Source organism: Natator depressus, chromosome 2, assembly GCF_965152275.1.
Source record: "Natator depressus isolate rNatDep1 chromosome 2, rNatDep2.hap1, whole genome shotgun sequence".
Classification (NCBI taxonomy): domain Eukaryota; kingdom Metazoa; phylum Chordata; order Testudines; family Cheloniidae; genus Natator; species Natator depressus.
The window spans coordinates 59936570-59963518 of NC_134235.1; the positions used below are offsets into that span (position 1 = coordinate 59936570).

General features: G+C 41.6%; 1 protein-coding gene across 4 annotated transcripts in view; it reads right to left on the reverse strand.

Moving 5' to 3' along the window:
- SGK3 (serum/glucocorticoid regulated kinase family member 3) overlaps nt 1–26949 on the reverse strand; it is an 84395-nt gene that overhangs the window by 53279 nt on the left and 4167 nt on the right. Inside the window, exon 1 of one of the 4 annotated variants that reach the window (XM_074944296.1) lies at nt 20828–20958. The exons of 2 other annotated variants lie outside the window; for them this stretch is intronic. The gene's annotated coding sequence lies outside the window, so the exon portion shown is untranslated. Of the gene's footprint in view, nt 1–8881; nt 8904–20827; nt 20959–26949 lie in introns of those variants that run through there. One more of the 4 variants, XM_074944298.1, reaches the window with a different exon arrangement.

Below are 26949 nucleotides of genomic sequence, written 5' to 3' on the forward strand. Positions count from 1 at the left end.
TAGTTTTGGGAGTTTATTATTTACTGGCTAGCAAAAAACAGGGTAATGGGACTGACCTACATACAGTACAGGGGACTCAGCTCAGGGAAGGCTGGTACAACACCACAATTGGGCTTGGGGGGAGGGGGCAGAAGAGAAGACACTAGCTTGAACAGGATTGGAAACTACTTGCTCCCCAAACTGCAGGGATGAAAAAACAGGCTCTAACATCTCTTCCAAGATATATAATCAAAAATGCATAGTCTACAGAGGACTGTTGTGCCAGCCTGAGTGACCATGGTTGATGGAGTCACATTAGGCATTGTGTAGTGAAGTTCCCACATCTGGCTTAGTCCTGAAAAGCCACAAATTTGTAGGGCAGCTCCATGGGGAGTGCCACATTGAGTCAGGGCACATGCACCCCTTTACATGTCAATGGAGAATTTGAGAACACTGTGCTGGAGTGTGTCTCCCATCCTGGCAACATGGTTGAAGAGCATGCAACACCGCTTTTGAATGTATATCCAAGTTGACCAATTTGTCAGTACCACAGTGGACCACTGGAATGGAGGAAGGTTACGCCTTCCATGGTAACTTGATCGCCTTGTGGCAGATAGGCCTACTGATACCAGTGATGACAATCTTGGGTGAGTTCTTTGACAAAAGCTATCATGTACCCAGTGCCATTCAGTGTTAGCACATTCTATGCAATGACACAGAACACGTCTCTAAGGTCTGTTTTGGACTTCCAGAAAGTTGAGGTCATGAAGGCTGCATCTTCTGTAAGTGGAGTTTGGGAGTGCTCAACATGCCGCCACTCCTGGAGTTGGTAATAGCAGGGGCATTAGCCCTGGTGCTATTGTCATGGTCTATTATGGTGGGTTGCCCCTTCATTTTACTCTGCCTCCTTGGAACTGGGAGGGGAGGGAGAGCTGTAGAGGGGTCTTATTTTGGGAGACACCATCCCCCTTACCAGGAGCTCTTCTGCCAGATGCTGTTGGTTCCTGAAGGCATGGATGACCATTACGAAGATCTAGTTGTTTTTATGCCCTATGCATTCCATGCATGCACAGTTGTGGCTCATCCATCTTCACTACTGTTGGAGAACTTGGCCCTCATCCACTGGGTCCATTGCTGGTCTTCACTTGTTACCCTAAGTGGGGGCCCTTTTGGACCCAAGGCTCACATGGGCATGGAGAACCACACTCTGAATTAGTGCAGCTTACAGCACAACTACTCACTACTCAGATAGGGCAGGATCAATCTTATTTTAAGTAGATTCATAGATATTAAGGTCAGAAGGGACCATTATGATCATCTAGTCTGACCTCCTGCACAATGCAGGCCACAGAATCTCACCCACCCACTCCTGCAATAAACCTCTCACCTATGTCTGAGCTATGCTGAAACTATGCTTATGTGCTAGACAGTTTAGTGTTGGCATTTTGCACGTCTTTACATTTAAATTTGTCCAAAGTGAATTACACAGAATATTTAGCTATCTATTGTAGGATGCTGTGCAGCAGCACTCCTGGGAATTTTACAGTAAGGTGTCCGTCGTCCCCCCCGCCACACATACACACACACACACACTTATGAACATTATTCAACAAGCTCTGAGAGAGAGTACTATGACTTTCATCTATTCAGGATATTTTGTTGTAGATTGTGTAACAGATCAAGGCATATGTAAAACTGAACTTGCCTTTTAAATGTGGATTACACATTTCAACATTCACATTTGTCTTTTGTCCACAGCAACTCCCTCAAAGTCTTTGTGTGCTCCTTATTTATGTTCCCCGGTTACCCAGTTAGATAGATACTCGAATATACACCAACAATGACTGGTGCACTGCAGCCATGAACCCTCTACAACATATTAAAAATATTCTTACTCACTATTATGGGATACCTCCGATTTTCAAGTTTTTGCCTTATTTTACACCTTGCTAGAATGAAAATCAGTACACAAGAAAAAAATGAAAATACTTCCAGGATGTGTCTCCAACCCCAGCAACAGTGAGAAGTAATAGTTAAAAGTAAATGATAGAATATCAGGGTTGGAAGAGACCTCAGGAGGTCATCTAGTCCAACCCCCTGCTCAAAGCAGGACCAATCCCCAACTAAATCATCCCAGACAGGGCTTCGTCAAGCCTGACCTTAAAAACCTCAAAGGAAGGAGATTCCACCACCTCCCTAGGTAACGCATTCCAGCACTTCACCACCCTCCTAGTGAAAAAGTTTTTCCTAATATCCAACCTAAACCTTCCCCACTGCAACTTGAGACCATTACTCCTTGTTCTGTCATCTGCTACCACTGAGAACAGTCTAGATCCATCCTCTTTGGAACCCCCTTTCAGGTAGTTGGAAAGCGTCCAGCGGAAGGCAACAAAAATGATTAGGGGACTGGAACACATGACTTATGAGGAGAGGCTGAGGGAACTGGGATTGTTTAGTCTGCAGAAGAGAAGAATGAGGGGGGATTTGATAGCTGCTTTCAATTTTTCTACATCCTTCTTGTAGTGTGGGGCCCAAAACTGGACACAGTATTCCAGATGAGGCCTCACCAATGTCAAATAGAGGGGAATGATCACGTCCCTTGATCTGCTGGCAATCCCCCTACTTATACAGCCCAAAATGCCGTTAGCCTTCTCGGCAACAAAGGCACACTGTTGACTCATATCCAGCTTCTCGTCCACTGTAACCCCTAGGTCCTTTTCTGCAGAACTGCTGCCCAGCCATTTGGTCCCTAGTCTGTAGCGGTGCATGGGATTCTTCCGTCCTAAGTGCAGGACTCTGCATGTGTCCTTGTTGAACCTCATAAGATTTCTTTTGGCCCAATCCTTTAATTTGTCTAGGTCCCTCTGTATCCTCTCTCTACCCTCCAGCATATCTACCACTCCTCCCAGTTTAGTGTCATCTGCAAACTTGCTGAGGGTGCAGTCCACGCCATCCTCCAGATCATTAATGAAGATATTGAACAAAACTGACCCCAGGACCGACCCTTGGGGCACTCCACTTGATACCGGCTGCCAACTAGACATGGAGCCATTAATCACTACCTGTTGAGCCCAACGATCTAGCTAGCTTTCTATCCACCTTATAGTCCATTCATCCAGCCCATACTTCTTTAACTTGCTGGCAAGAATACTGTGGGAGACCATATCAAAAGCTTTGCTAAAGTCAAGGAATAACACGTCCACTGCTTTCCCCTCATCCACAGAGCCAGTTATCTCGTCATAGAAGGCAATTAGATTAGTCAGGCATGACTTGCCCTTGCTAGCTATCCATGCTAACTGTTCCTGATCACTTTCCTTTCCTTTAAATGCTTCAGAATTGAATCCTTGAGGACCTGCTCCATGCTGTGCTGCCCAGTGCAGTAGTCTGCGAGCTGACCTTGTTCGTGAAGACAGAGGCAAAAAAAGCATTGAGTACATTAGCTTTTGTGAAGGAGAAACCATATTTATTGACAATGTGCTTAAATTATAGTTTATTCAGCATTGTGCTAGGTCATCTTGGTAACACCACTAAAAAAACAAGGTTGTGCATCCCATGCTAGCTGCAATTTTTGACTTGTTTGAAAGCACATTCCCAGGTAGAGCATAAATGTTGCGTATTCTATCCTCCTGGTGACAAAGGCATGGGTAATTTCAGATGCAGATTTCACCTCAGAGAAAGGGCACAGATATAAACCCCACCACGTGGCAACCACTGATAATGGTCATCTAGGAACAAGTGGGGAATCCAACAAACCCCCAGATAGTACAGGAACACACACCACAAACCCCACAAAGTAATGGCACAAATAGGTCACCAACATTTCTTGTGGGTGCCTCCTATAAAAGTTTTGTCTGGGATGGGCTTTAACTGGCTAGCCCAAATCTGTGCCCAGTCTCTGCATATGCCACTCCAAATACTAGCAGGATCAGAAAGGATGGGAAAAACAAAAGCTCTGTGTTTCGCCTGCTGAAGGTATCCCAAACTGTGTACACAGTGAAGCAGTTAGAACTCTTCTTGAGAGGAATCTCAAAGTAGATCATTTATTGCCCAATATTACCCCCTTTGGGATACCCTCCAAAACAACAGATCAGGGCACTCAGAATAATATTGTTAAGGTGTCAGGACCAGGACATGGGTGTTTGGCCTAGTGGTCGGAGTGGGAATTGGGAGCCAGGGAACAGGCCAGGTCTGGATACCCAGAGGTCAGAAGGCAAACAAACAGAGTTAAGTGTCAAGAGGCAGGTTACCATGAGGTCAGAGTCAGGCAGCAGGAAAAGGCAGCACAGAAAGTAGAGTCCTAACCCAGTTGCATTAACTACTTCCTGTTCCTCTGCTTTGTTTAAATAGAAGCTGGGAATCAATCAGGATTCCCATAGTTTTGCCAATCAGATCCCAGGACTGGAGTCCTTTGCCAGAGTTAAGCTTCTAGTTCTGGCAACTATTAACAGGTCACTTGGTGGTGAGTCAGAAGAGACTGGCTCTGAAGAGCCCTGTGGACAAGGGTTCAAGACCCACGGCCCTCACATAGGGTCTGCAAGTACAGCAATATCATCCTATGGAGTAGCATGTCAAAAGCTGTTGATAGATATAAAATAATCTACATGAACACCTGTTCTCCATCCATTTTCCACAGGAAGCAAACCACCAACACCACTAGTGCAGTTTCTGTACCAGACAGATCTATGCTTAAGTTCACGGAGATCAAAGAGCCTTGAGGACTTCGTTTGGAAATGGCCGTCTCAATAGGTGTCACTAAAGGAAGTAGCTTCAGGCCAGTTGGAGAGACTGTCTCAGTCAAGAAGTTGTTGGAGCTATGGTTTAACCACTGCTTCTTCAGAACAAGTTGGTAACTTGACATTCCTCAGGAAGGCACCAATTATGCCCCCAAAAACTTCCCTGCTAAATTTCACTAGTTAAAAGGAACACAGATTAACCCAAGAATTGTAGCCCTTATATCTCCCCTCCCTCCCAGCACCTCAGTAAATACCACATACTGCAATCGAAGCACAGAAACTCCGTTTTCATCCTGCTAAGAGGTGACTCTGTATAGAATTCAGTGTGAATGAAAGTGGTATCACTACACACACAATTTAAAAATTCATCAATACAAGAATGGTTCTGTCACCAGATAAAAACATTCTAGATTCCATCAACCACTTGGAATCATCCCACTGACTGGGACTTCATTGGCGCTCTGACTCAAGTGAACAAACATTTCCCTAGCTTTCAAAGAATTTTCCCTCCTGTTACCTCCAGTATCATCCAAAACAAGGTCGAAAATGTGGCCAGCTATGTAAAAGGTGATAAGGCACCTGTCAGTTTCATGGATGTCATGATGGCCTCAAGATCTTGAGCAGGTCCACAGGAGAGGTCATACATGTAGGAAATAAGTCCTCCAAAATTAATCTAGATGGTTCCAATACCACTGTAGAGAAGAGCTTGATGATCTTATGCAGCTATTCTAAAAGTGCCATGAAATGATCTGTACTCTTATTTTACATTCCCCCACACACCTATAAAATCAATATGGTAGCAAATCTGATTTTGGATGGAGCATTGAGTCAATAACGGGCTAGCAGTTTCATCCACCCAGGTGTATGTCAGACATGGCAAGCCAAGGGTCTCATCCTAAACCAAATACTAGATGGTAGATAAATACAAGATCAGAGGCTAGTAAAGTAACAACATGAATCAAAGCGTAGAGTCATCATTTTGCCAACATCCCAGACTCCTGAGATAAGTTCCTAGATATGGCCTCTGGGCTGCATATAAAAATGCTGCACTCTTTGCTTATGTCTCCTCTCAAGTCCTCCTTCCCTCCAATCTCATATCCACCAGAGGCCAAAGGGCCCAGTCCCCCAAAACCTTTCCTTGAATCACCATGTTCCTCAGCTCAGAGCAGCAATGTTCCACAGTCTCGGCTACCTGAAAATGCCCATTTAAGTGTCACAAATGGCACAAGTGGATACCCTAACAGGAGGGTTCAGGACAGGCTGCCCACCGACCCATCCACACTTGATCCAAGCCACCTTGCATGACAACCAAGACACCATCACTATTACCACTCCAATATACCCTGTATAACCCCATGGCTCACTCTCTCCTTTTGCTCCAGTCTCTCGGAGATCTTAATCCTCTCCTCCCCAATAAGAGGTAAATTTACCCCTCGTCAGCCAATCCCGCCCTAATCCATCCTCCAGAGCCCTCACTCACCACCTGAAAATAGAGGTGCTGGCTGGGGTCTCAGTTTTCCTCTTACTAAAACCACCTCCACACACCAAACCCTATTTCTCCCCACAGACCTTTCATATCCTGAGAAGGAGTGATCACTATATTCCAAACCATTTTCTTACAAGGCCAAGTGATTATGAAATGGATGAAGTACATTCTACTTCTTTCCACCTGGCCTTTCACAGAGGCAACTTTTCCCAATAATGGGCATAGGCAATGATCTTTTCCGGAAAAAGACGTTATAAAATCTGCAACCATCTGTTTATATATTGGTGCATACTGAGTGTCATACCATGCAGAGACACAGGCACATTGAAAACAATGGGCTGGGAAAACCCTAGAAAACGTACTCCTTCCATTGCAAAAGTAAAATGAAAGGTTGTGATTACATGCACAAAATAAAGCAGGCGGACCTTATTTGCTTAATATTGGACTAGAGGAAGCTAAGACAGTTTAAAGGTTACAGTTCTGTAAGTCTAAAAGGTTACAGTTCCTACAAATAGCATAACAGCCAGTTTACTATTTTATTCAAATTAACATTTGGAAAAAAAGCTAGAGAGAGAAGAAAACAATTTTCTATCAAAAGCATTAACTAGGTCTTGATTTTCATACATTAAAAAGTTAAATGAGAACAATAGCTTATGTAGCTTCCATTTCTTGTGATGTAAGTGTTCCAGTTCTTTGATTTTGCAACATTTATGCAAAACCTCGGTACATTTTTGTACACTTATTTAGGGAAGCTGTTATAGCTTTTGCATATCTCACATGTTATAATTGAGGAACTTTCCAGTAGTTTGATATGGATATGAGTTTTTGGCACCAATTGCCTGTAAGTATGATGTGATTGCAAGAAAAAAATATCCCAGATTGTCAACAGTGAAATATTGGTTAGTCATATTTTGCATTTAAACATATGTACCTTAATGTATTTTCTCACTTAAACACCTGTTTTACTGCAATAATTGAATATTTTTAGGATACAGTTTAAATGTAATTGTCAGCGTGTGGGGTTTCTTTCTTTTTTTTTTTTTTAAATACACACACGTTTATAGTGTGTGTGAGAGACAGATCAGCAGTCTTTTTTTATTCATAGAAACTAAAGTGTTAAGATTAGATTCTAATATGACCTGTTAAAAAATGGTGTTTATAGTGGCTGCTGACACAAGAGAATAGAAGCAGTGTTGCACGAAGCTCATTGCTGGTCAATAGCCAGTCTTTCAGTGCATCCTCCCATTTTCAATGCAATGATACAGGGGCACTTGGTTATATATGAGCACTGGAAACAATGAGCCCAGTTCTTCCCTGCCTTGCACCTTACATATTCATTTACACCCATGTAATCTGAATGTCAAAGTTGTTTAGGGTGACCATATGCCCCGTTTTGTCTGGGGCAGTCCCCTTTTTAAGCTCTGTCCCAGCCATCCTGACTTTTTTGACAAAAATGGGCATTTGTCCCGTTTGCTCTTGCCAACTCATCAGTTGGCAAGAGCAAATGAACAAATGTCCAAATTTACCAAAAAAGCCGGGGCGCACAGAGGAATGTTGGGGGGGCGGCAATGTGAGGTGCCAGGCAGTGGGGTTGGGGAGTCAGCCTCATCCCCAGGCTGCACAGGGCTCAGCCCCAGCTGCGGACGGCACGGAGTTGGGGAGGGTCAGCCCCAGCTCTGGGTGGTGCGGAGCTTGGGGGTGGGGGTGTCAGCCCCAGCCACAGGCAGCCCCGGGCACAGGCACTCAGCCCCAGCCATGCTGGTATGGGGCTCAGGGGGATGTCAGCCCCAGCCCCAGGCAGCAGGGGGGTTGGCAGTTCTGATGAGCCCTGTGGTTGGAGCGGGGGAGGGGGTGGAAGGTGGGGAAAGCCCCGGTGCTGCCCCATTTTTGCTTTAGGAATTATGGCCACCCTAGCATTGTTGGTAGCATCTTATACCTTCTTTGCTCAAATCTGAAGTACTACACAGGGTTCCAGGCAGAAGATAATCAGGCCCAAGAGATTTTATACAAAAAGAAGCATTAAAACACCTTTTATAGGCTCTACATAGATGGGCAAGTGGTATGTATACACATCGCAAAACAAAATCAGATTTTATTTTAGCTATAAAGAAAAATGATTGAATAAGCTATACAAAACCCGAACATTTTGGACAATACACTGAGCCTGATTCACTACACAGGTACAAGGCAGTGCTAATTTACATCTAGACAACATGGGCATAAAAAGCCACTACCGATACAAGTGAGTTGAGATCTCAGTGGAGCGGTGGACCCTCATTTATACTAGGTCAGTAAACACACAGGTACTGCAGTAATTAATTAATAATTACCATGAAATTTGAAACTGAAAGCCATTATAAAACAGAAACATCCTGCTATGCCAATGTATTACCTTGACTTTGGAATATGATCTACAATTCATTCTTAACTGAAAGATTCTCTCTTCTAGGTATTCAGTTTATAAACACACTTTAACTCAGTATGAAGAAGATCTGAACAGGGCTGAACACAGCTAGGTCTTCTTAGGTCGAACATATGTACAAAAGAGCTTGTTCAATTAGACTTTGCTGTTAAAAGTAAATACTTCAAACTTCTGTTCAGAATGTTATGAACTTTGCTCCCAAGATCTAAGCTGTATTATCATTTTAACAGAACTGCAAATCTGGACTGGATAAACACATACCTTTTCATGTTGCTGTTTTATGTTATGCAAGGAAAGCCCACCCAAAATGACTACCAGGCATCAATGCAGAGGAAATGTGTGGTTCTCCCTTCCCTTAGAAGGAAAAACAACCACCCACTGTGTATATTTTCAAAGTAAATGAACAGATCTTATTGTGCATCATTTGCACAGATACTGTACCTACCAACAAACCTGGAGAGATCTGGAGTTGCTTATCAGTCCAGGTTTCTCCCTCCCTGGGCTACTAGGGTCTTGGAGTGTGGTAGCAGCGTGCTTAGCTTCTGGAGAGAAAGAATTGTTTTGTGGTCGCCAGCTAAAGCATATCTCTACCAAAGAAAGGAACTGTGGAGTCCCAAGTTTATCAATGATCTTAATATCAAATTTGCTCCATTACAAAAGCTCCCCTTTCCCCGCCCCAGCTATCACATCTGCAAATCCAGCCTGGAATCTGAGATAGTCACACTGTGTTCTGGTATCACCGGCAGCAAACACATGTGTAATCGTAACTACATTAGCAATTTAGCTGAGCTGTCCAAGCCAAAAGAGAATCCAACTCATTCTTCCATAGCTCTGCAGAGTCCATGCACCTAATGGGACTAAAGAGTAATGATAAAAAAAAAAATCTACCACAAAAGCAAGCAACTATGTCTCTGATGACGGCGAGCTGATCTTTTGAATAAGACGGCACCATTTTTAGCACTTTCCCCGACCCTAATTATAAGCACTTTCCCTGACCCTAATTATATAATCTAATGGTCAGTGCATATTATCCTCTGTGTCCAGTCCATGCAGGATGTAAGTGTACTACCTCTCAGCTTCAGAGCCTGGCTTTTTAACTGAAGTGGTAGAGACTCGCATTTAGCTCTGAAAGGTCCTGGGTCAATCCCTGGTGCTGGCCAACATGGTGACCATCATAATTACATTTTAAGGAATTTCAGAGACAGGTTTATAAAGATATCTCCATACAGTCCTCCTAAACCAAAACAGAGGCAGATATGATGCAGGACCTTTGAGACCAGGAGGGGATAAGTGAAAGAAATGAGGTGATCGGACATGGAGATATCAGGCAGTCCCCAATGTCTTAAGAGCATCTACTAAGATTAAAATACAGCCTTATCAAAGGTCCTTGGTGATCATATAAACAAGAAAACTGACATTGGTTTTAACATATCGCTTTTTTCCTTTTGTTACATAGCTATATTTTTATTTCTTAATATAAAAAATTAGCATGTTTCCACTGACATTAATTATTGCTTGTACAGTATATATTCCATAGTCTACAAAGTGATAACTCAATAGTTAAACACCACTATGAATTCAATAATTACAATTTTGTTGTCCAATGCTTTATTATGGAATTTTCAGCAAGTGGGACGCAAAGAAACACAGAACATGTGGATGTATGTTAATGGCCCTTGTTTTGACAGAAGTTTGTGTTTCATAATTGACATGCAATTCCAAGAAACAAAGTAGTGCTCGCATACTTTTTTTTGTTGTTGGAGGGATACGAATATATTGCAGTTTGCTTCAGTCAACACCACTTGTCCTGTTTCCAAATATTGTATCACAAAACTTCTCTCTCATCTACTTTTAGGTCTGATGTAAATGCACACAAATAATTTCAAAGAGAGACTGAAGATGAATGGATTTTTTTTTTAGCACGATCATTTAACCTTATTATACCTTCCTACAGTCAGTATTCAAGTCAATTTGTCAAATCCCTGGTTCATCTCAAGATCCTGTTGCATGCAAATCAGACAAGCTAGTCAGTTTTCCTTCAATAAGTAGTGAGAATAAGAATTTTTCTATATTCCAGCTAGAATTTTCTTCAAAAATAGATGAAGAATAAAAGTAATTTTTGTATGTGATAAAGAAATTGTTCTTGTGGTTTTGTTTTGGTTGGTTGTTTTTTTCCACAAACATTTCAGTGCTTCATAACTTCAAAAAGAAAAGGAGTACTTGTGGCACCTTAGAGAGTAACCAATTTATTTGAGCATGAGCTTTCGTGAGCTACAGCTCACTTCATCGGATGCATACTGTGGAAATTGCAGAAGACTTTATTATATAACAAAAAAACTTCAAATCCAGAGTCCAGCGAGAAACTGCTGAATTGGAATTCATTTGCAAATTGGATACTATTAATTTAGGCTTAAATAGAGACTCGGAGTGGCTAAGTCATTATGCAAGGTAGCCTATTTCCCCTTGTTTTTTCCTACCCCCTACCCCCACCCCGGCCTTCTGGTTAAACTTGGATTTATGCTGGAAGTGGCCCACCTTGATTGTCATGCACATTGTAAGGAGAGAGTGGTCAGTTTGGATGAGCTATTGCCAGCAGGAGAGTGAGTTTGTGTGTGTATGGGGGTGGGGGGGTGAGAAAACCTGTATTTGTGCTGGAAATGGCCCACCTTGATTTTCATGCACGTTGTAAGGAGAGTGGTCACTTTCCTGCTGGTAATAGCCTATCCAAAGTGACCACTCTCCTTACAACGTGCATGAAAATCAAGGTGGGCCATTTCCAGCACAAATACAGGTTTTCTCACCCCCCCACCCCCATACACACACAAACTCACTCTCCTGCTGGTAATAGCCTATCCAGAGTGAGTTTGTGTGTGTGGCTTTTGGAGGGGGGTGAGAGAACCTGGATTTCTGCAGGAAATGGCCCACCTTGATTATCACACACATTGTGAAGAGAGTGGTCACTTTGGATGGGCTATTACCAGCAAGAGAGTGAGTTTGTCTGTGAGGGGGCGGAGGGTGAGAAAACCTGGATTTGTGCTGGAAATGGCCCATCTTGATGATCACTTTAGATAAGCTATTACCAGCAGGAGAGTGGGGTGGGAGGAGGTATTGTTTCATGGTGTCTGTGTATATAATAATGTCTTCTGCAATTTCCACAGTATGCATCCGATGAAGTGAGCTGTAGCGCACGAAAGCTCATGCTCAAATAAATTGGTTAGTCTCTAAGGTGCCACAAGTACTCCTTTTCTTTTTGCGAATACAGACTAACACGGCTGTTACTCTGAAACATAACTTCAAAGCAATCTTAGTCTGTGTCAAATGGATCACTTACTTTTCAAAATTTATAATCCAAACATTCTCAGCATTATGAAAATATTTAAACATTTTTGTTCAAAAAGCAAAATATTATGTCTGATTTTCATTAATTTTGCATATTGTATTTTAGATCTTATAAACTGAAAAATTGAACTAGCCATTGTTTGCATTTTATTAATATATCCTTATTGGATTAATTGGACAATATGGGAGCTCTCCAGTGGCCTGCGGAATGTCCAGAGAAATACAGGTCATTAACCGAAGACTGCGTAACCTACTGGAAAGTATATCTGCTTCACATTTAAAATGCTGAGGATTCAAATCGTATTAAAGTAGCACTATTAAAGTGTCTATTTTTTCCTCCAGCAATGGGTTTAATTACCGCCAGATTTCTAAAGCAACTAACCGGCAAGCCAAGACATTTCATGCATATAAAAAGCACTGCAAGATCCCTATGTAATAGCCACGTCAAAACAAAGTTAGTCATTTCAATGGTGAAATTAAACAAGACACAGGCAAGGTTTTCCTAGGTCTACATTAGACTAAATTAAAATTCCCCACTATTGCATATCTACACAACATAGTGATTAAAATGCAGAGTGTCTGTGTTTGCACTAGTGTTCCCACCTTTGCTAACTCCCAGAGGAAAATTGGGGTGGGTGTCAAGTTGGACGCAGCCAAAGGATTCATAACCCAACAGCTGGACTTTGGAATTAGGACGGGATGAGCATGACCAAGTTAACCTATAACCATTATAAATTTCCTCTCCTTCTCAGAAATGTCCTGTCCACCCCCCAGGTGTGGCCTACACCTAAAATTAAGGTTGACCTAGCTACATCACTCAGGGGTGTGAAAAATTCACCCCAAGAGATGTAGTTAAGCCAACATAAGCCCCAGATAGACTTCTTCCATCGACCTAGTGTCTGTCAATTTAGCTACATCTCTTCGCGAGAAGGGGAATCAAACCCCTTTCCATCACTGTAGTAAGTGTCTACACTATAGCAGCATAGCTGTAGTACTTGTAGTGTAGACATACCCTCAGTTCATTCCCTCCTTCTGAATCTTCCCACAATACCTTTCTCTCCCCCTCACACCTGCCCCTCGCTACTCTTTTCCAAACAACCAATTCTTGTGTATTAATGCCCGCTTGAGAAGTACCCAGCTTCCTCCAGGTTAAGATAGCCACTTATGCATAGCACCTCTTTTAACCTGGGCTAGTTTACAGTCATCTTTGAAACTAAAAAAAAAAAAAAAAAAAAAAAAAAAATTAGGGTCAGAAAGTACAAACACTCCCTTTTGGCTCATACAAGAATGGTTTCTTTAACTTTGGGACAAACAACGAACGCTTAAATACTGAGAAATAAAGAGGTGCTAAGAGTGATGCATAGTGCTCACATATAGAAAGACAGTGTGACGATTTGGGGGTCTTGTTTATACGACTTCTGAACTGTGGATGATTTTATTAAATTGATTAATGAAATTACTATGTCACAGAAAGCTGATGTGGATCCACCAAGAGTTAGCAGGGTTGTGTTACATCTCTGCCAGGTCAGAGACAACGGTGAGTGATCAGCACTCAACGATAAGTTTATACCTTCCACCAACAGAAGTTGGTACAATAAAAGATATTTCCTCACGTATCTTGTCTCTCTTTTATTCAAAAGAAAAACACTTTGGGACAATGGGTTTGCTCTGGTTGGGAGGACATTTCCTCCACTTGTCTGAAAGAAGGAGGGTTTGAGAGTAAGGGAAAATTACCAGGAAAACAAAAGAAGCAGATAACCCCAGCAGGAATCTATAAAGGGACCCCTGAGGGGGAAAACTAAATGGAGAGCCAATTTGTAAGATAAGGCAGGCTGCTGCAGGGGCAGGGTAGGCAAGGGGGCAGAGGACCCTGCCTACTGGAACACAGGTGGTCCCTAAGGTCTCCCTAAGGAAGGGTGAGTGAGTGAGGGACATGGTGTTTAGCATATTTTATTGTTTTGTATGATCTGTACTGTGCTGTACATAAGGATAAAAGAGCATAAAGATTTTAGTATGCATACACTTTGAATAGTCTCACTGCTTCAAAACATTTGCATGCCCCTGAGAGAGTTAAACTGTAAGCCAGAAGCTTCACACCTTTGGGGTGGAGTTCTGGGAGAGAGGTGTGTTTAAATACTGGGGAGCCTGAGGAGTCAGTGCTGCACCCAGAGAGGCTAGGCAGCTGGACTGTGTGTCCCAACATTCAGAGAAAGGTCCCAGACAGGTGGTCTGTGTCCTGAGAGTGCGTCTAGGGACCCCAAGATTGGGGCAGTACACAGGTGCCGACTTTCCAATGTGCTGGGGGTGTTCGACCTCCAGCTCTGCCCCAGACCCCGTCCCCGTTCCACCCCTCTCCCCAAGGCCTCTGCCCCACTCTCCTTCCGCCCCAACCCCTTCTCCTACCATGCGCATTTGCTACAAAAAAAAAGGCACAGACTGCCTGAGGATAGTCTTTTTAGTGTGAAGTTTACGGTATAATTATTAGGCTTCAATGGTACACTTTTGTCAAATTTAAAATTAAATGTGTGGATTTTGGAGGCAGTCACTTAAAAAAAATAAAATAAATTCAGGCGTGTAACTCACTCAGCTGCACCCTTAACAATGGAATGACTAGTATCACTCCATTATCCTACAGAGATGCCTATTAAAAAGCAGGATAGGAGGCTGAAGGATAGTGACCAGACCAAAACATTACATCAAGTGATCTCTACTCATGAGGGCTCCCGTTCAACATGTTAAATATGACTTCATTTTATTTCAACTTCAGTTTGATCTAAAAAGTGCTGATGGGATCAACTAGGGTGCTGAACTCAACCATTGCTTTCATAGTTAACACCGTATCTATAGCAGGATATAATCTTGGACAGAGATGAGGCCTATTCAACAAAGTTTATGGATCATTTTGGAGGTGAAAACTAGTTGCTATAAAATTGTCACTGACCCACATTTTTTGTAAGGAATAAAGTTTTTGGTGTGTGTGTGGCGGGGGGGGGGGGGAGGGGTGTTTCTGTAGAGGGGAGGAAGGGAGGAGAAGGTAGTGGGAGGACAGCGCATAATCAGAAACACTCTTCTGGTTCATAGGAAAATCTGGATCCTGTACAAAACAATCCTTTTGAAAGAATCCTTATTATAGCAAAAGGTCTCAGTCTACAAAGAGGGGATGACAACAATGAGTAACTGAGAGAACTAAAGAAGTCATGCAGCATCTAGGAAAGAGATTTCAAACACAATTGAAGAATTTTAATCTGCCCAGACTTGAATTTGAGAAGGCAAACAGTCATTTACTGAAGAGAATGCAGAAACAGCAATCCTATATCCTGCCAAAACTTGTGATGTTCATTGACAAAACTGATCTTTCTGGATGCATCAGTGGTGCCTGCTTCACATTTAATAAGTAGGGCCTTACCAAATTCACTACCATTTTGGTCAATTTCACGGTCAGAGGATTTAAAAAAATAAAATAAAATAAATTTCATGATTTCAGCTATTTAAATCTGAAATCTCATGGTGTTGTAATTGTAGGGGTCCTGATCCAAAAGGCAGTCGTGCAGGGGGAGGTCACAAGGTTACCGTAGTGGGGTCACAGTACTGCTACCCTTACTTCTGCACTGCTGCCGACAGTGGCGCTGCCTTCAGAGCTGGGCAGCTGGAGAGCGGCGGCTGCTGGCCGGGAGCCCAGCTCTGAAATCAGAGCCACTGCCAGCAGCAGTGCAGAAGTAAGGGTGGGATGGTATGGTTTTGCCACCCTTACTTCTGCGCTGCTCCGGCTGGTGGAGTGCTGCCTTCAGAGCTGGGTGCCCGGCCAACAGCTTCTGCTCTCCGGCTGCTCAGCCCTGAAGGCAGTGCAGAAGTAAGGGTGGCAATATTGCAGCCCCCCTAAAATAAACTTGTGCCCCCCCCCCGCAACTCCCTTTTGAGTCAGGCCCCCCAATTTGATAAATGTTGATCTGCCCCCCATGAAATCTGTATAATATAGGGTAAAAGCACAAAAAAGACCAGATTTCATTGGGGGGGGGGGACACACACAACAAATTTCATGGTCTGTGACGCATTTTTCATGGCTGTGAATTTGGTAGGGCCCTATTAATAAGAGAGTCCTGGTGGAGAATAGAGCTGTAGAACCAGTCAGATTTCAGAAGAATAACTGGTTATTATATGCTAGGGGAATTATGTCCAGTGAGTAAAACAAGGTCTAATCTTTGTTGAAGAGAATTAGGAGTAATTGGTGTGGCAGGAATTACAAGTACTCTGAAAGCTTAATTAGCAATTTCTTGTGCTTCAGCAGTAGAATACAGTGTGTTTGAAAGTCAGGACTGAAGAAGAGTTTATTATTTATTAAATTTATATTATAATAGCTCCTAGAGACTTTAACTAAGATCAGAGCCCCTCCCGTTAGGCACCGTAGAGAAACATAGCAAGAGAATCCCTGCCCTAAAGAGCATTCAATTTAGATAAACAAATCAGACAAAGGAAGAATTATTATCCTCCTTTTATAGATTAGGGAGGTGAAACACAGAGAGACTAAGGCCTGGTCGACACTTTACATTTAAATTGACCTAGCTACATTGTTTAGGAATGTGAAAAATTCACACACCCCAGTCATGTAACCCCCCCCGCATGCAGACTCTTCTAGTTCTGTTGACCTAGCTACCGTTGCTTGGAGAGGTGGATTAACTACAGCAGGGGTCTCAAACACGCAGCCCACGGAGTTATTTCCTGCGGCCCACCATACCTCCCTGGCCCCCGATCACTCCAATTCCTGCTCCTCCTCCTACCTCCCAGCGCTTCACACCATCAAACAGCTGTTTGGCGGCACTTAGGACTTTCCAGGAGGGAGCAGGGACAAGCGGGGACGCAGTGCGCTCAGGGGAGGAGACAGAGAAGAGGCGGGGCCGGGGCAGGGATTTGGGGAAGGGGTTGGAATAGGGGCAGGGAGGGGGCAGAGTTGGGACAGGGAATTTGGGGAAGGGGTAGGAAGAGGCGGGATCTCATGGAAGGGGTGGAGAGGGGGCATGGCCGGGGCAGGAGGGGGGCTTTTGTATCTTTGTATGAAAAGGTGTCAGTGATGCGGCCCTTAGGCCAATGCACTAGTCCTCATGTGGCCCTCGTAGCGATCTGAGTTTGAGATCCCTGAACTACAGCAATGGAAAACCCCCTTCTGTCACTGTAGGAAGTGTCCTGTCTATGGCACTACAGCTGCAGAGCTCCTAGGGCAGATATAGCCTAAGTGACTTGAACCAAGTCACACAGGAAGTTTGCAGCAGAGCTGGGAATGGATCCCAGGTCACCCAAGTCCTAGGTCAGTGCTATAGTCACAATCCCACGTTAAGTAAAGACAAGCCTCTGCTCACTCACACCAATCAAAAAGTTTAAAGTAAGCAAAACCAAGTATTTTGTTCCAAGCAAGGAACCTAGCCTGCCACTTCCATTAAAAGCACCACAGTGCTAACCTCCTGCAGTGATGCCTCATCGCTTTTGGCTAGCCTACTCTTGCTCGGATATAGAAGAGCAAGAATAGAGAAGAACCACAGTTGATGTATGGCTGAGGGGTAATATCACAGCAAGCGTGCCTGCATGGTCACCAGATTTATTCTACATCTACAGTATGAGCTAGGGCTGTGATTCTTCAACTTGCATACACATACTTGAGCTAGCATAAGTATAAAACAGCAGTGTAGCCACGGTAGCAGCAGAAGCAAACCTGCCTGAAACCAGTGGGTAAGTACTCAGCCTAGCTAAGCTGCACCTGCACTGCCACTACCTGTGCTACTGTGGCTACCCTGCTATTTATACTTGTGCTAGCATGAGTACATGTAGCCGAGCAAGGTAATCACACCCTCAGCTTGTCGTGTAGACGCAGGCTTAGAGACTGCCTATGTATGGCTGGTTAACAGTGAATGTGCATCTATTTACATAGTAAACATTTTATCAGCCTAGTACAACTTATCTGAAAATTCATTTCAAGTTAAACCCACAGTAAGTCTTGTTTCATTAGGAGACATGTTAATCTGTGTAAATGTAAATGAATGATTTCTCTTTATGTTTTGCTTTCCAGACTACCTCAAAGACGCATTTTGACAGAAAGTACCAAAAACTGGCAGAATTCTGCTCACTGCTCTTTAAAGATATTGTTTTGTGCTGGATAATTCCTTGATCAGTCGACTGGATCATGCCCTTGTGGCAGGGAGAGTCTTGATCAGAGAGGTCATTGCCATCTCTAACGATCCTAAACAAGTCAGATGAACATGAACTACCTGCAACCTTAAACAAACATTTTTCTCATCTACACACATACACGTACTCTGTCACCCCAAACAATAAGATCAAGTTAAATTATACACAGTAGGAAGTCAAGAGACATGGACTTCTGCTACACTTTTATTGTTACCTCATCCTCCCAACTCGCCCCCATCCAGTTTGTTTTATCTACGTGCTGCATCCTGCCTTTCAAGTAGACCGAGAAGCTCCGTGGCGCAGGGACAATCTTCTTTGTTACTTTTGTCTAACGTAGCTAGTGCACCCCTTGCCTGGGTTCCTAGATTCTACCCCAGAGACATAACATGGACATTACGGTACTACTTCAATGTTTGTTTGTTTTCTGTCATTTGTTTTAAATGGGGGATTGCCTTAAAACATTTTATGACTATTTAGAAAGATCTTCAAAGTGGAAGTTTTTGGTGGAAGAAGTTTTGAATGTTTATCATTTCATTATGAATGTTTTTTCTAATTCCAGTTTGTTGGATTCAACTCAAGACAACCAGCCCCCCTTTTAGGAAGGTGGCATTTGTAACAGCTTTAATACAAAGGGGAATGTGGCGAGTACTGACTTCCCAGAAAGAATTTAAAAAATCCTCATATTGTATGCTTGACTTATTCTGGATTCAAACAACAGTTTCAGTGTCATCACCTTCCTTCAGGCTGAACTTAGGAGAGGTTAGTTTGCTTTTGGTATACGAATGCAGCACAGTGTTCTCTTTTGAACAGGATCAGTGTGAAGTACTTAAGTTAATTACTAAGGTCCACCTAAATCACTGAACAGTTTATTCTAATAAGGTGCTTTTGTAACTCTTTTCCCTCTTTATACAGTCACAAATATTGGAGATAGGTCTGAACCAAAACTCCAGAGCTCAGTACACCTTGGCTTTGGAAAAATCTGGAGGCTGTATCCAAACGCTGTAACTCATGTTCCTCTATGGTTGTTACAGATTACATCAACTTGTAGTAAGACATAGCACAATTACTCCTGAGAATATGCCTACAGTAATAAGTAAGTATCTACACATTGTTTTGGATGAATCTCCTACTGGGGCAGATCCACTAGTACTAACAACAGTGGGAGTGCAAGTGCTGACAAGCTGCCTAAGTTGGCATATCAGGCCTAGCACAGCATTTTGAGGAATGATGTATTATTATTTGCCCGGTGCCAAGAAATATACTCAGTGCCTCACAAAGATGTGGGCCCTGCTGTGAAGAGTTTATGATCCAAAAGTTAGACAAAAAGACAAGTAGTATATTAAAGAAGAGATAGGATCAGAGGAACCCATGGAGAAGCTTTATTTAGACACACACACCTCCACAGAAGGTGTAGAAGGCTTTTTTAAATTAAATGTTTATAGGTAGAGTTACATTTTCCATTTAGAATGAATTGGTGGTGACAGACAAGAAGTAGGCAAGAGAGGACAGAGGTGGTGGCATGGTAGGAAAGTGGTATGTGGACCAGCAACTAGAACCAACCTCTGAAATGTATTGTGCACTAGACATTGATCGTATTAGTCTACATATTGATATTTCCAGTTAGTTTACACAAAAGGCTGCCATTACTTGGGCCTATTAGATAATATATAGGTTTTTAAAGAAGTCAGCTACAACATTATGGGGAGAAACATGTATACTGACAAGCTAGCTGTGTTTCTGGAACTGACTCAGCCTTCTCTAGGTCCTTCCTCCCTTCCCACATGAATCTCACTATTAGGCCTAGAACTGATCTGGAAGATCAGTTTAAAGAGGTCCTTAATATATGCTTCCACAACAAATCCTCATGACGCACAATCATCGTACAACAGCTACATTTGTTTTAAATAAAGTTGTTTTAAAATATTGTTACATATTTGGGTTAATCTGGAACTTTAAAAAGTCAGAAAGATTGCACATACAGCTGTGTTATAGTAAAACACACACACACACAAAGACACCTCACCCTACAAACCTTACCCCTATTCTGACACATACCAAAAATCCAGATAAGGCAGTTCCTAACTTCAGCTCCACTTATGTAGTGTAGCTCATGGGGTCTCCCATCTGGAGGCCTCAGACTATATTACATAATATGAGCTGAAATATATAAATGGCTATAGCCAAGAACAAAGGGTGCACTTCAATTTAAGGATAGCGATTCTATCTGGCTTTTATAGTTTATATTCAACCAGTAGTTGTGGGTCTAAAGTTTTACAGGTAACGTAGCATTCAAATAGTGGTTGCACAGAGAGTGAGTTTTAGTTGATTTAGGCCAGGGGATCTCAAGTTCACTCCTTTTTTGTCTAGCCTCAAATTTTAGTCAGAAATAAAAGTTACTGTGGGACTTTTAAGTTACCACAGATATAAAATAGATACTCACACACTATGTGAAATAACATTCAGAAACATATCTAAGACATTGAGCACCCCCTCCATACGGCACCTTAGACACCCCAAATTATAACTGAATATAAGCTCACACTCTGCATATTGTAGTTATAGTTTTATCTGAGAAAGCGTTTACTTGGCTTCTGTGCTTAATCACAAATTACATGTCCCTAACAGCTTGACACAATTTCTAGCATAGGTTAATACAATTTCTAGCATCTTTCAGGCTTGCTTTTCATTACCTACCTATTGTGAGAAGAGTAGACTTGGAAATTTTGGAAGTGAATTTAGAAAGACTTGCTCAGAGTTTGAATCTCTCTCTAGTGAGCAGTTCTCTGCAGTACTAAATGTAAGTACAAGTACATCACTGTTCTCTCATTTAAAACATAGAATAATTCTAGGATTCATGGCAATGCCAGCCTAAACTTTGCTTTAAAGAACTCTTTGTTTTCAAATAAATCAATGCCTGGCTTTAGATAATTCTATAAAGAATCCTATTCATCCAGCACACAGCATACCAGCTAACATGAGAACAAACACCACCCCTACCAACTTCTCTGAAAATTTTAATCTCCTTTAATTTTTCTTCTGCATATATTTGGTATAAACACTTGTGAGATGTAGGATATCATTATAGCTAGAATACAGTTTTCTTTCTATACATAAAGCCTTTATATAAGGCATTTGCAAACTGATTAATTAGCCAATGTTATTCATATGAGTCTATGTAATGTACCATTTTCTTCATTGCTATTATAAGTATTATAGTGGCACAACGCACCTTAAAGGGACAGGTTTCAGAGTAGCAGCTGTGTTAGTCTGTATTCGCAAAAAGAAAAGGAGTACTTGCATCCGCTGAAGTGACCTGTAGCTCATGAAAGCTTATGCTCAAATAAATTTGTTAGTCTCTAAGGTGCCACAAGTACTCCTTTTCTTAAAGGGACACTATATCAGTCTGATTTTGCAGTCCCTTGTGCACAGAACTCCCATCAGTTTTCAATGGGAACTCTGAACACAGAAGAACTGCAGGAGGAAGTCGTTTAGGGCCAAGTCTAGGTTCTGTAAAACCCCGTATGTTGAAAAGTGTTTTGATTAATTGTTTTTCTACATTTAAACTTTTAAATATTAAACGTTCAAACATTTCTCTGGTGTCCTGAGAACCCAAGTCACATGGTAGTATTGAATTAGTCTGGTCAGTTTCACTTTGAGGTTCTAATTTAATTGCTCACATGGGAGTAAAATACAAAAACCTAACCAGTGAAAGTAAATTAGATGAACAATTTTTAAAAATTGATGATATTTTAGTGAGACTGCACTATTTTGTAGTTAGCATTAAAGAAGGGAGTCAGGAGACCCAAGTTTGATTCTAGACTGCCAGTATCTCACTATGTGGCCTTGGGTAAGTCACTTAACCTCTCTGTACCTTATTTCTTAAAGTACTTTTACCCCACCTGCCATAAAATGGTACCATCCAGTTATTTAAGTTTATTACAGAAAACTCACCTTTAGAGACAAACTCATATTGTTTCCATTTGAACACCTCATACATATTTCTCTCAGCTACCTCTCTTTCTTTAGCTACCCCTTCCTTTAACTTTAGTTCGTTTACTAGTTTGCAACCAAGGTGGCAGAAAAACCAAGCCCCTTACATGTTTGAATTACTGATCTTCAGGCAGTCAGCTGCTCTGGTATATTTTTTGTCATTTAGCTTTTTCTTCTGAACCACTCTCATTTTGTCCTCTAAAGTAGTTTTGGTAGTGATCCAAACTTCTATGCTTTAATCTTACCTTAAAAAAGCAATGTAATTTTAAATCCATCTGCAAACAGTACAGAAGTTATATAGATGTTAAGCAGCTAATGTAGAGAGAGAAAAATCTAAGACAAAACAGACCATAAAATGGAAGCTTCAGAAGCTATTTATGTAACAGCATTCATTTTCTGGAAGTTCAGTCCCTAATTTACTAAAGAGAGTAAAATAATTAAGGGCTTGATTATGATCCCATGTGTAATACCAAGAAGCTAAACAGACTACATCTGAAGCACTAACAACAGTCTCTGAATACAACTGTAGCTCTGTCTGGCTACTGCAGACTAAGAGTGAATTAGGACAGATATTTATGTCCAACGTGCCTGTGCCTGAAGAGAATGAAAACAAGCCAGGAGAAATCAAAAGGATGAAGTCTTAGGCCTAAATACCTGTTATTCAGTATGTTCACCTCTCTGAATCCAGAAGCACATTTCAGTGCATTATTACTACAAAATCATGGGGTATAAACAGTACTTATGAGGCTCCTTGGTTGTTTATAGCCAAGTTTTCAGAAGCATTCACTAGTTTTGTTTGCCTACCCGACACCAATGCCTAATTTTCAGAGATATTAAAGACCAAGGCATCCACTGACAGCAGATCAGGGTGAGGCAGGACACCAGTTGGTCACCCAAAAATAGGGCACAGCTCAGTGAATCAGTGGCTTTTCCTCTGTTTCTCTCTGGGCCTTTTAGCTGATCCAGCCAGCCTCCAACACCCTCTGGGTTGAGGTGACTCAGCCCTCTGGTTAGATCACACAGAAGTTCCACCCCTACAGGATACCCAAAACCCAAACTAAAAAAAATGAACACAAACAAACTTCCTTCTTCAGGGAAATCCCAACAGGCACTGATCTTTCCTGGTTCATGGCCCCAGCCAGCCTTCTCCCACAAAAAGAAATCTCCAGGTCTTTTCTCACTCCCAGCCAGGCAGCCTCTGAACTGAGTCTCCCTTGTTAGCTCCTCACTCAAAGCATGAAGCTTGCTTCAGGTGTCACAGGACAGGGCTGATGACCGCCCAGCACACCATTAGCCTTTCCTGACTCATGTTGGATTTGTACACTCCATCAAAAGGGGAACACAAAAATTAGTGAACACTTCTGAAAATTTTTAACTTAATTTATAGGAAGCCATTTACAGATGTAAAATCTGATATGCAAAACCAAAATCCAACAATTGGGTTTTACATTCTTGTTAACTTCATCATTATTCCGATCTACATGAAGCTGTCTCACCTCTGTTACACCCAACATTCTTCAGCTAACAATTTGATAAGATAAAAATACTGTTATTCAACTGTTTCAGAACAATAGGTGAGAGAGGAAGAACACAACAAAACTGAAATTGATTATATACAGTGGAAGAGAGGACTGCAACACTGTGGCATGCAGAATGCCTCATGGACAGTGAGATGTGTCACTTCCATTTCTTAGTGGAAGCTTGCATCAGCCTAGGCGGCCCATCGGAGAACCAGATTCTGATATCCCTTTCACCTTTCCAAGAGGAATGCAATATTCCAAGAAATTATGCAACTTTTGAAACAGCAAAGTTTCCCAGTACAATTTGGCCAGGCACATTGTTCTTTTGGATTGTTTGAAACTGCAAAGGGGAACTCCAAAGTGTGTGTGTGGGGGAGGGGAGGAGAAGGGGCACAATTTTATCCTTTAATGCTCCTTTATTCAAATTCACCCAAACTCCAATTCCTTTCTCATCTTCCCTGTCACCACCCCAAAAAGAAAAAGAAAAAGGAAAAAAAAAAAAGATTTTTCTGCTTAAAAAAAAACAACAAAAACCATTTAAAATATCAGGACTATCAGGTCCCCCTGTTTGAGAACCCCTGGTCTATGTTAAAACTAGTATAAGCAGAAAATAAGGCTTGAGGTGTTCCCTTCTAAAACGACTGTCATAACCATATAGCTAAGGGTTACCTAGAATTCCTCCTTACCTGTAAGGGGTTAAGAAGCTCAAATAACCTGGTTGGCACCTGACCAAAAGGACCAATGGGGAAAGAAGATACTGTGATGATCCCAGTCTGTGTATGTATTTGGGTAAAAACAGTTTGACCGTCCACTTTCAAATCTTGGGGGGAGGCTTTGTTGCTGTGTTCTCTGGGGGAAGCAGAGAAGCATCAGGTCAAAAAACTCCTTCTTCTATAAACCATCCTGTCAAAGTCTCTGATATTATAAAAAGAGTAAGTAAATAAGACAAGGTGTGTTAGATTACCTTTTGTTTTCAACTTGTGAATTTTCCCTTTGCTAGAGGGAGGTTTATCCCGGTTTTTTGTAACTTTAAAGTTTTGCCTAGAGGGGAATCTCTGTGTGTTGAATCTGATTACCCTGTAAAGTATTTACCATCCTGATTTTACAGAGGTGATTCTTTTACCTTTTCTTTAAATACAATTCTTCTTTTAAGAACCTGATTGATTTTACATTGCTCTTAAGATCCAAGGGTTTGGGTCTGTGTTCACCTGTACCAATTGGTGAGGATATTATTCTCAAGCCTTCCCCAGGAAAGGGCGTGTAGGGCTTGGGGGAATATTTTTGGGGAATAGGACTCCAAGTGGTCCTTTCCCTGGTTCTTTGTCTAAATCACTTGGTGGTGGCAGCATACTGTTCAAGGACAAGGCAGAATTTGTGCCTTGGGAAAGTTTTTAACCTAAGCTGGTAAAACTAAGCTTAGGGGGCCTTTCATGCGGGTCCCCACATCTGTACCCTAGAGTTCAGAGTGGGAGAGGAACCCTGACAATGATACCGAACATGAACCTGCAATTAGTCTGCTTTGGAATTATAAAATTAGAAATGACAAGTTATTCATGTCTTAAATCCTAGATCCTAAGGGAAACAAGAGTCACCAGGCATCTATTTTATTTTACCAATACCTTGTATTTTCAATCAAATATATTTTACTTCCTTGTGTTAAAACTGTGCTATTAAAAGACTCTTTGCCAGGTCAGACTAACTATGGAGGCTGGCTTTGATAGTTACACTAGCTACCTACAATGGGACAGAAAATCTGCCTATTAAAAGCCAGGACTCACTAACTTTAATTTCCACCACTATTTTAACACACACCACCACTTGAAATTATCCACCGATCTGTGGTTTGACTTTAAACAAGTTGAAAATGAACAGATTCAGTACTTCTAAAGTGCCCACACCCTAAAACTATCTCCTTAAAATATGGATTACTAGTGAATAACTTGCAGCAGATTTTGCCAGTGGACGGTCAAACTGTTTTACCCAAATACATACACAGACTGGGATCATCACAGGACCTAAAGCAGTTCAGTAGTATTTGGGCACCTAATTTATTTAGGCTCCTTTGAAAACCGCATATTCAGAGAACAAAGGTTAGGAAGTGAGAATGTTACTATTAAGATATTCGTTTCTCCCTTTAATTTTTGTACATCATTTACATACCACAATGACAGATGGTTTAGGAAAAACCTAAGGTATGGGATAGACTTCTTTTGATTACTGATGGGATTCTTCAATATTCTGAGGGAAAAAATCAGGGCTCAGATTCAGCCAGTATGCACTGGTACATCTCTTTCATGTTGCCATCTTATTCTCCAGCAGGGTGGATAAAAATCAATGATTTTAAAAAATAAACAATTGGATTTTATTTTATTTAAATTGGATTTTTTTGATAAAATACTTTTTGAGGAAAAAACCTATCTAAAGATAGTTTTAATTAAGATACATTATAGCTCAAAGATATCTCATCATGGAATAGGGATTATAAATTCTAATTCTATAGTATGAGACAATATATTCATGTAATGTTTAAGAAAAGTTTTGTAATTGAGTTCCAATAGTTCATGGATTAGGGACCTAATCTCCAGGGGATTCTGTATAGATTATTTAGGTTAATCTTTCTACCTACCCAATGGGACTCAGTACTCAGTCTGGAAGATACCATCAGAGATGCTTAGTTTTGCAGTTCTCAAACTGTGGATTTGTGTCTCCAGAGATAACATGCTTGTTAGCAACAAAAATGTTTTAAGTAAATAAATCAATAAATATAAAGAGGTGAGAAATAACAGACCTCAACCCTATTGTCCCTCTGCAAATTTGTGTACACAGAGTCAAGCCCTTACCTCTCTCTAAAAGTGAAAAGTTTCAAAAAGTTCAGTGAATAGAAGATTGTTGGGGGCGGAATAGATCTGGACAAGGAGAAGTCTGGAGATAGATCTGAGAAAGGAGGGACAGGCAGTAGAAACAAAAGTGAAAAACTGTTTGAGCAACATATTCCAGAAGTCTTGAGGTCTTTCTGAGTGTAGTATTCATTGACTTGAGATCTACCATACCATTCTCTCACTAGAAGGGAAAACCTATAATAGCAGCAGGCTGTAAAAGAGACCCAGTTTGAGAATAGGAACCATTCAAGAAATATATGTTTGCTGATGATGTTTTAAAGAAAGACACACCAGTGAACTGGTAGAAGTCACTTCAGCACTTGGATTCAAAGACTGTTGAATTGATAATCTCACTTTTAACAGCAGTAGCTTCTTCTGCCAGTGTAGAAAGTCTAAAGGAAGAAAATATTCTAATTGATTCCAAATC